The sequence below is a fragment of the Haemaphysalis longicornis genome, unplaced genomic scaffold (assembly GCF_048455015.1).
Source record: "Haemaphysalis longicornis isolate Haplotype H1 unplaced genomic scaffold, Haemaphysalis longicornis Haplotype H1 scaffold_334, whole genome shotgun sequence".
Classification (NCBI taxonomy): domain Eukaryota; kingdom Metazoa; phylum Arthropoda; class Arachnida; order Ixodida; family Ixodidae; genus Haemaphysalis; species Haemaphysalis longicornis.
The window spans coordinates 163,777-173,204 of record NW_027526348.1 but is presented as its reverse complement, the minus strand read 5'-3'; the positions used below and the strand labels follow the sequence as shown (position 1 = coordinate 173,204).

General features: G+C 46.2%; 1 non-coding gene across 1 annotated transcript; it reads left to right on the top strand.

Annotated features, from left to right (window-relative positions):
• The first annotated feature begins 7,479 nt into the window (after positions 1 to 7,479).
• Trnal-caa (transfer RNA leucine (anticodon CAA)) lies at positions 7,480 to 7,596 on the top strand. The gene is made up of 2 exons: positions 7,480 to 7,517; positions 7,551 to 7,596. It is a non-coding gene; the product is annotated as a tRNA-Leu (tRNA).
• The last annotated feature ends 1,832 nt before the right edge of the window (positions 7,597 to 9,428 follow it).

Genomic DNA, 9,428 nt, shown 5'->3' with positions numbered 1-9,428 from the left:
TCCCCATAACACCCTACTACACGCTATGCACCCCACGCAATTCATCGCACCTGCACTTAATTGTGTCCTGTAACTGGCACCTTGCATCCCCTGGTTTGGTAGTGCCAACGAACCCGGTCCTGATCTTACCCCGAGGCCTAATTCCACCTCTGCCTAAGGCCGCGGCAGCCGCTTTTCTGATGGAGGTGAAAACGCACGCGTGTGCTCGAGATCTGGGTGCACGTTGAAGATTCCCAGGTGGTCAAAATTAATCCGGAGCCCTTCACTACTGCCCACCTCATCGCATGCGTAGCTTCGGCGCGTTAAACCCCATAGTCAATCAATGAACCCTACCTAAGGGCAGGGGCTGGTGCAGCTGACAAGCTCCGAGTCCTCGTTCCAGCCATGACTTCTGGAGGGAACCAGGATGGCCAGCCAGCTCCATGGCATCCGGCCTAAGGATGCCATGGAGCATCCTTACGGCCTTGGACAAAGAGGGACGCAATAAAACGTCCCTCTTTGTCTCGGTCTCTTTTCTCTCGTTGAGGGGAGCATTGGAGCCTTTTACAGCAAAGCAGCAAACCGGTACTCCGCCCCCCCCCCCTTCCCCTTCCCCTCTATGGCTGGTGAGCGATGGCTGAATTGTACGGAGTTCGCAAACGCAAATTGACAGAGTACGCTTTGCAGCGAAATCAACTTTCTTGCGGACGCGAATGCGAATTACACTTAATGTACATTACATTTAATTAATAGTTTTTCTCACTTTAACGGAGTAATACACATGGACCCTTATTGAGCTCTTACGTCATAATGGGAATGTGCTTTCAAAAACTATAAGTCCAGCACTTTGGGCTGTGAGCGTATATCCTACCTTGCCAATGTTGAGATATCTTATGGGTGTTTTCTTTTTCTTTTAAAACTCTCGGTCGTGCTTTTACAGGTCTGTATAGGGAGAACAGGCTGATATAGATTTTGGAATATTTTCCATGGTTAACATTTGTAAGCAAAAAGCAATATATTATATCAATTGGCGGAACACATATTTAGGAACATGTAAAAACACGTAATTTACCCCAACTCCTGATTCGCCCTATTAGGTGTTGGTTAAAACTTTGTGAAACAGCTTTTAAACATTTTTAGATATTAGGAAAAGGCTTGCGATAAAATGAGGACTTCCAGAAAGAATATTTTACTCCTTTTCACTCTCTCAGGGGCATAGATTTGAAAAAAATCCGTACATATTGAGCTTCTGCAGCGTGATAGAAGTACTCCAAAATTTCAAAAACCAACAGCTTGACTGGGCATTGATATCACCTGTGACGACTTTTGGCTCTGTTATTGTAATACAACTCTTTCGCCAATTAAGGGCTAAATCCTTCAAGTTTTTTCTGGGAATGTTTTTGTGTAACATTTGCTCACAAAAACCACTTGGATATATCGAAAGGCCGCACATGTATTAAGGAATTTCTAAAAACACCCAGTTAACTCGGAAATACAGATTCCCCACCATAGGGGTTTATTAGGGCGAAACCATGAACGTACAGGTCCACGCAGAAGTAAACGGAGCTCGGGAGCTGTGGCAACTGGAAGCAATTGGAAGCAACAAGCGGCGCTCCCAGGATGCGTGCGCACTGCACCCGCCGCCTTATCTGATATCTTTAAACCATATAGTTTCTTACAATATACACTAGAGAGGAATCCGGCCCTAGCGCCTACGCGGCTCAAATCAAGGCCGTCTGTGTCGTCATGGCCTCCATTATACCATGCGCTCGCCTTAGTTTCATCATTGGCTTTTCTTAGAAACGTTTTAGTGGGCGTATATTCGAACGCAGTGCCACAAAAATGTAAAGAATCGTGTGTCATTATACAGGGTGTCCCAGCTATCATGCACCAAGATTTTAAAAAAGAGGAATTGCGTAACTCGAAGAAAACGTAGTGCACAATGTTTGTAGTACTGTGAAGAAGCGGAGAGTAATTTTTTCGTTAATGAGACTTAATTAATTAATTGTAATTAATTATCTAACTCGAGAAATACTGTCCTAATCCCTAAAGTGTCAATGAGGCACTTTTAGGTAATCACGAGGGGCATCTAACTGCGCTATTTTCAGCGACGAACTAATTGCGTACTCATTTATTCTGACTGATAAAGGAAACCCGCGAAATATGAAAAATACCACGTGACGACGCTTACGCGCGCATTGTAAAGCAGCGTAAAGCAGCGGGGACCGCATCAGTTCGAGGAATATGTCATTTCAGTTCGAGGAATATGTGCGCTTGAAAAGGTGACTCGTTGCAAGCAATAAAGCAAGCAATAGCGCAACAATCGCTATCCTTACAGGTGTCATAGTATTTTCTGCTTGCCTAATTTCCCAGTGTCTGCCTTTTAAATTTAATATACAAATAAACCGACAAGAAAATATTGTTGCCCAATATATCCAGCACATTCCAATGTTAGGTATAGCTAGGAAATGTATCACTTTTAAAAAGACTCCCGCTTAAGGTATTGTTCTATTGTTCGGGATTTTCTCGTTTGCGCTGAAGTAAGGGCTGTAACTGTACTAAGCTTAGGAGTGCTCGGATGAATACTAAACGTTAAACGCGCATGCCCGTGAAAATTTTGAATGAAATGCTGGCCACACTACAGGCCACACTTTCATTTGAGGACGGCTGAGCTCAAGTGTTCAGCAATGTTTCGTTTTGTTACACCTTTGTTTTTGTTTGTTGTCTTTTTTTTCGTTTTTTGAAACTCTATTCCCTCTAAACCTTTCTCCAGTGTTCTTGTTTGGTATTTTCTCTGACGTGCTGTAACTGCACGTTGTACGCAATCAGCACGTGAAACTATCGCTGCCTCAGGGCATCGTAACATATTGATGGGTTAAATAAATCTTATCTATTCTTATAAAGTATTATGTGACCCGCGAGCAGGAAGGACATCGATGGCTGTGGGTTATGGCGCGCAATAAGAAACGCTGTCAAGCGTGCAACTTCGTCGAACCCAAAAAATAAGCGCCGGTTACGGTCGCCATGGAAGGCTGCGAGCTGCAATGTCATCAGCGCCATTGTGCAGCCAAGCGTTGCCTTTTGAAAAATGCCACTCCCAGTAAGACACGCAAGCCACAGAGCGCAAGCGGAGCGGCGATTAAATGTATCAGATAAGGTGGCGGGTGCAGTGCGCACGCATCCATGGGAACCATAGAGTTTCATACTAATATATACTAGAGGGAAATCTATCGCTGCAGTCGCAGGGCGCCGTGGGCGGCGCCATTGCCGCCAGCGACGTTCCTCAGCTACTTGGCTTAGCTAGCCATATGGCTTCTTTTGTGTCTCGAAGCCAAAATCAACAAAAACGGGTAACATTTTTTGCTTGTTCATCGTGCATGAAGCTTCTACATCATAACTGACAAATTAATCTCTTTGGAGGTTCAATTTTAGAACAACAAAACTAATTTGATGAACCTTGTACAGTAATATTGTTGCTTTTTTGCAGCCAGAGCCAATTTTTGCAGCCTGTTCATGGGCCATGCCAAGGACAAGTGGAACGTGCCTGCCCGGTACATGACGGAAAGCTCGCCGAAGCGTGGCTCGCCTAGAGACACTGGCTCAAGATTTCCCTCTAGTGTATATTAGTATGAAACTCTGTGATGGGAACGGCGCTTGTTGCATCCCGTTGGCGTTTCGCCGCGATGTAATTCGGCCACCGCTCCCGTGCTCTGTTTACTTCTGCGTGGACCTGGACATTTTAGGCATTTGTACGGGCCACCTATATCACCAACAGGCAACTCGACAACTCAGCGGGCAACCGAGATAATCAGGAATTCATGAGAACCCCATTTCCTCGTTTTACTCTCTTAGAAGACGAATTCCCAAAAAGCCATCTTTTGTGAGCCCCTTCTCCGTGTTAGAAGTTTTTAGTTGCAGCAGTTCCGGCTACACGCGTTGATCAATCAGTCAGTCAGCCATCCAGTCAGTGGGGCGCTTTTCCTCTTTTATAGATGGATAAAATCATTCAAGAACCATTGGATCAGCACAATATCAAACACCCCTCACTCACCAAGAAGCACTGATCCCCGCTCGGGATAGCCGACGACAACCTCCTCTCCCTGCTTTAGGATCCCCATTTCACCGTGGCATCGATACATCATTACAGAAACTACGACTCATCCCATCCCTCGTGTTGCCAAACCCATGAGGAAGAAAACGAACCCACGACTTGTCGGTGGCAATGCAGCCCGTGGAATTCGACATCTACACGGACGCTAGCCTCACATCTTCCACATCGGAACGGCTTGATTCTTTCATGCTGATCCAAGCTTCATGATCACGCTTCACCTTCACATACTATAAACCAGGAAGCTGAGCTCATCGCCATCACGCACGCCCTCGACTTCATCATGTATGACTACCCTCCTAACATCACTCCGAAGATTGGTGTCCTGAAGGACTACTCTAAAAGTCATGTTCTTCACATTCACCCGATCGTCAGATCGTAAGCTGGACAACCGCTCCTCACCGGTGTGGCCCAAAGGTCCGCGCAGAGTGGACTTGTGTTGACGTGAAACTATGGCGCGCCGAGCAAACAGGTTGGCAGTGCGGCTGCACAGGGGGCCCGTTCTCGCCTCAACTCCCCTCGCCCCAGCCCACATGCCCATCGAAGTACACCAATTTGGACGATGACCCCCATCCGCTTCCACTAGTCCGTATCCGTTGAAATCAGCAAAAGGAACTTCGCCTCACACAGCACACCCAAAACGATTACGTCACACACATGTCCTCGCTCAATATAACGCAAGAAATATCTCTTAAAATATTCTCGAATACATCCTATGCACCAAAGACACCCCAAAAATGTTTCCAAAGTGTCCAAAAGTGCCCCTATTTCAAACAACTCGCCCCTGAACATCTCCATTAAAATTCGTCTGACAACACCCTAAATTTACAGAATGCCGAACTTTCTTATCCATTGAATTTGACACCGCCCACCATTTACCTTGGCGCACTAAGATAACACACTTCAATTCAAATGGCACATTTAGGTACAGAGTAGCACGAGCGATTTAGTGCTACCTGGTCTACTACGCGACGGATTTCCCTTCAAAAACTTCAACTCCTTCTAGGTGCAAGAATTCGGATCTATCTCCCCATGCTGTACACCCATTTCACACTAGCCCACACTTTATTAGAGCGCGCACCTAACCCAGACTTCCCGCACTTTCCTTCCCCCCTCTCCATCCCTGAGCTGTGGGAGAACTTGATTACGAGCGACCGCCTGGACGTCCAGCAACTTCTGGCACCCAGGGCATCAATCGCCGGACTAGGGAACCCCTTCCTACTTCATGGCTTACTGAAAGCTCCGTACTATACCTACTTCTACTCGCGCCTCAGGCCTTGCCCCCTCTTTTTGCCAGTTCACAACAACAACACCGGAGATGAAACTGGTGTTGCGCTGCACCTATTTCGGTCAGCTTTCGTTATTTTTCTATTTTAAAGACGATAGTCTTTCTTGGGCTACTTAAACCCAGAAATCTTGGTCTGCCTGTATGTCTGTCTGTCTGTCTGTCCGTCTGTCTGTCTGTGACTCGATTCAGCCACCTGGCCAAAGTAAAATGCATACTGCGCAATAGTCTTATTACTCACAGCCAAATGTGAACGTCTAAGCCAGGTTTATATGTTCATACTTCTCAACTTTGTTGAACATGAACAAGAGATTACCCAAATATAAGACCGAAAATTAATACACAAGGGATAGTTGCCGTGTTCATTTATTTAAAAAATCATGGATGCATGGTTCTTCAATAGCAAATGATATTCTACATCTATAGCAGAAAACCGCCTCCTGCTGTTGCCCGCGCTATCTCCTGGCGTCATATGAGAAATCACGCGCCAACAGCAACGAAAGGTTCCACTAGCTAGGTTCTTCTGCTTGGAACGCACTTTGAGCACGGCAACGCGGTTCTATAAACCTTGAAGCCGGCCGCCTCGATTCACGCGCGTCTCCGCCGTACTGTAGCGCTGGCATTGAGGAATCCGGCCTGTAGCAGTGGCACGCGGTAAATTCAAATCGTCTTGAGCAAACCTTTAGTGTGTGTTTACCTTGGGATGAGCGTGACGGAACAAGAACAGCATGAGAGGTGAGCGGGAAAGCAAAGGGGGCATTTCCTTGGCAAATGTCTACAAAGACTATCGTATTCAGTCGACATTTGCAACGAAAGGAGCAGATACGCGGCCAGTTTTTTTTCCTTCACGCTTTCTTTATGCATTAAGACTTGATCTCTCCTTACGTAGTACTGTATTATTCTAGTCTAATTCGATTCGGTACTTGATCAAGCAAAATGCTTCTTTGCCGATCCCCTCAATTGGGTATGCGTCATTTTCTTCAGGTCATCATCATCATCATTAGAAATAAAGACAAACGATGATTATTATTATTCAGTTCAAAGCAGGGTGTTTTCGGCCCTTCAAAACGCCCCGAATGGCCCAAAGTGCTATTCACGTGTGCAGTCAACGCAAAACACTCATCTGTGCTTCGGATAAAGTAGGGTCGTTCACCTAGTCTGCTTGAAAGTACAAGGTACGTGCTTAACTATGCTTGTAGTATGTATGCGATGACTGAAGAGAGAAACGGAACCATATAATGGATTTGAAAGCTATCCCTGTAAAACGCTGCTGGCCTTGGTACATTTCAGTTAATAACGATGGTTTGCAGGCTGGGAAACGAATTTTGAAGTCGGAACGCACATTTATTAAATATTTGAGATCAAAGTAGTACGTACGTAACAGTTTTGGTACCCAGTGCTATCACAAACAAACAAAAACAACAACAAGGAACGCAGGAAAAACTGCCGATGTGGTGGCTCAAAGAGGCGCACCAAGACAAAATATTGTCTTTGCCTGCAGATTTTCCGAGTGTTTGTTTTCTAACTTGCAGTTATTGTTTATAACGAGCTCCCCCCACCCTTTTCCCCACCCTTCCAATTCCCTCCTAGGCACTTCAATAACGCTGCTGGCAACACCTGCGTTAAAAAAAAAAACTGAATCCTGAGTAAACCCCCGCACGAGCGGCCTTCGAGCCGCACCTGTGCCGACAGCTGTGCCGTACTTGTTGCATTGTCTTTCTCTCTTTCTATTTATGTATATCTGTGTGCGCTGGGAAACACCACACGTTCCCTGTCAGCGTTTTACCTTTCCGTTTAAGTACACCCATGAAATACCGCCGCGAGTGAAACGTAAAGGATAGTGTTCTACGCCGATTCGAGTTTGACGTGATATCACGTCTGGCTCGTAACAAAACCATAGATACACATAAGGCTCTCTCGAAAGTTTTGTTTATATTACGTACGGCTATGCATTGGATGCCTGTGTACGGTAATACTATATTAAATACCGCTTAGAGCAAACGGTCGTGTCGTGAGTCCATCTAAATTTTGAAAGGAAACCGCCACACCGAGCAGATAAAGCTAATGCATCCTTTTGTTCGACTGCAAAGCGAGCGCGTATTGTCCTGTCAGGATGGCCGAGTGGTCTAAGGCGCCAGACTCAAGGTTCGTCCTTGCCTCCGCTGGAGGTCTCGAGGTTTCTGGTCCACGTATGTGGGCGTGGGTTCGAATCCCACTTCTGACAGATTTTTTTTTTCTGCCCCGCTTCCTACAGGAAACTGCCAACACCGTTCCTATTGGCAAATGGTATCCTCTTACAAGCCGGACCGATAGTGCCTGGTTCGAATCCCACAACTGACGCCTGTTTTTTTTTTTCTTTTTTTTTAGTGCGCCCCAGCCCTACCTATGACCAGCAGTAGGTGGAGCTGCTGGCTCCGACCTCTCAGCCCAGCTACGCGGGGGGTAGAGGGCACGGATGGCCAGCAAGATTCAAGGCAACCCGGAATGGACGCCTCCCGCCGGGCGGGTGCCCTCACACCAGCTCCTCGACTCAAAGCGGTGAAGCTTATTCATCATGATCATGAGCGAAGGTGTATTTGGATCCCCTCGCAAAATATTCCTGGAGTCTATCGTATAGATCCAGTTGAATTCAAGCAGTCACGCAACAGCACATGCCGCTACTTTCGCGGTGGGCCGGAGTGTCGCGAGTTGAATTGATTCCTTGCTTGGGCTTTTTTTCGTTCACCTGTTTTTGTTTTCATTTTTCGTCCCGTCTCATGATGTCCACCTCCCCCTTTTTCGGCGCCCGGTGTCCCCCGAAATGAAATCCAGCGCGCCCAATGGCCCAGATGACAAGGTCATATCAAGGCCGCGGCCACGCGTATGATACAGGGTTACTAGCTCAAAAAGCATCCCCTATGAGCGCGGGAGGTGATGCAAATATCATCGGCATATCATCAACTGACGTAACACCAGGGAGTGATGATTTCGGTGTTGTGATAACCGGATGGGATGTCACCACCGCCCCTAATGGTGCCACATTCATATCTGGTGACGCAGTGACAATGACGTCAGCACATAGCAATGCTGTGAAACAGCAAGGTTTGCGGAAGCGCTGTGTTCGCATCCCGCTAGTCTTAGAAATTGCCGGTGTGCAATGTTAGTAGACATACGGCCGAATAGGATTCGAGACGGGTACGTAAGTTCTCCCTGAAATCATTGTCGTTACGTACTCAAACGCCCCACAGCCCCCTCGGTAATGCAGGTCTCTGTAAAACGAACGCCTACAATTTTCGCTTAATTCCAAAATTTTTCATCACAGCGGACGACAACAGTAAAGCCACCGCAATCAATTCCACAGCCTTGTTGCCAAAATGTGCTAAAATCACAGTACTTAAAAACCATCATAAATAAGAACGAAAATGGTCAGTGTGAATCCTCTGACAATTACAAAATTCAGATTCAATGACGAGATGTAACAGCAGGCTAGAGTTAATACTGCCCTGATTTTGAAGTGCAGAGATGCGCTGCCTGACACGAAAACGTAGAACTGGGTGAATTACACCAAAACAGACGAAGTTCTACGTTTTCGTGTCAGGCAGCGCACCTCTGCACTTCAAGATGTTAAAAAACCAACTAGCCCACTCCCAAGCCTTGCTGCCCTGGTTTCAATGTTTAATATTAGCATTTCAAAACTGAAGTTTGTCTTAGTAATGCCGCTGTTAAAATTTGGCAGTCAGTTTAACGGTCAATCTCAGGCAGGGTATGTTCCAGAGAACCCAAAGTCCGAAAAGCGCTAGAATGTCGTGAACACTTGTTTTGTATAACCGGATCTATGAACCCTTATTGGTGAAATGGAGTAGCCGGGCGCACATTCGCTTCCAACTTCTCAAAAAAAAAATCCAGTTAACCAGAGAATGTGAAGAGCAAGACGATCGAGGTTGTCGTTCGGCCATTTTGGATTCTGCCAGTTTCTCCTCGCACTGTGCGGAACTAACCTTAAAGTACTGTTTACTCTCATCGTATACGGGACATTTTGTGTTCCGTGCTGAATGTTTTGTATATTATATAATATAA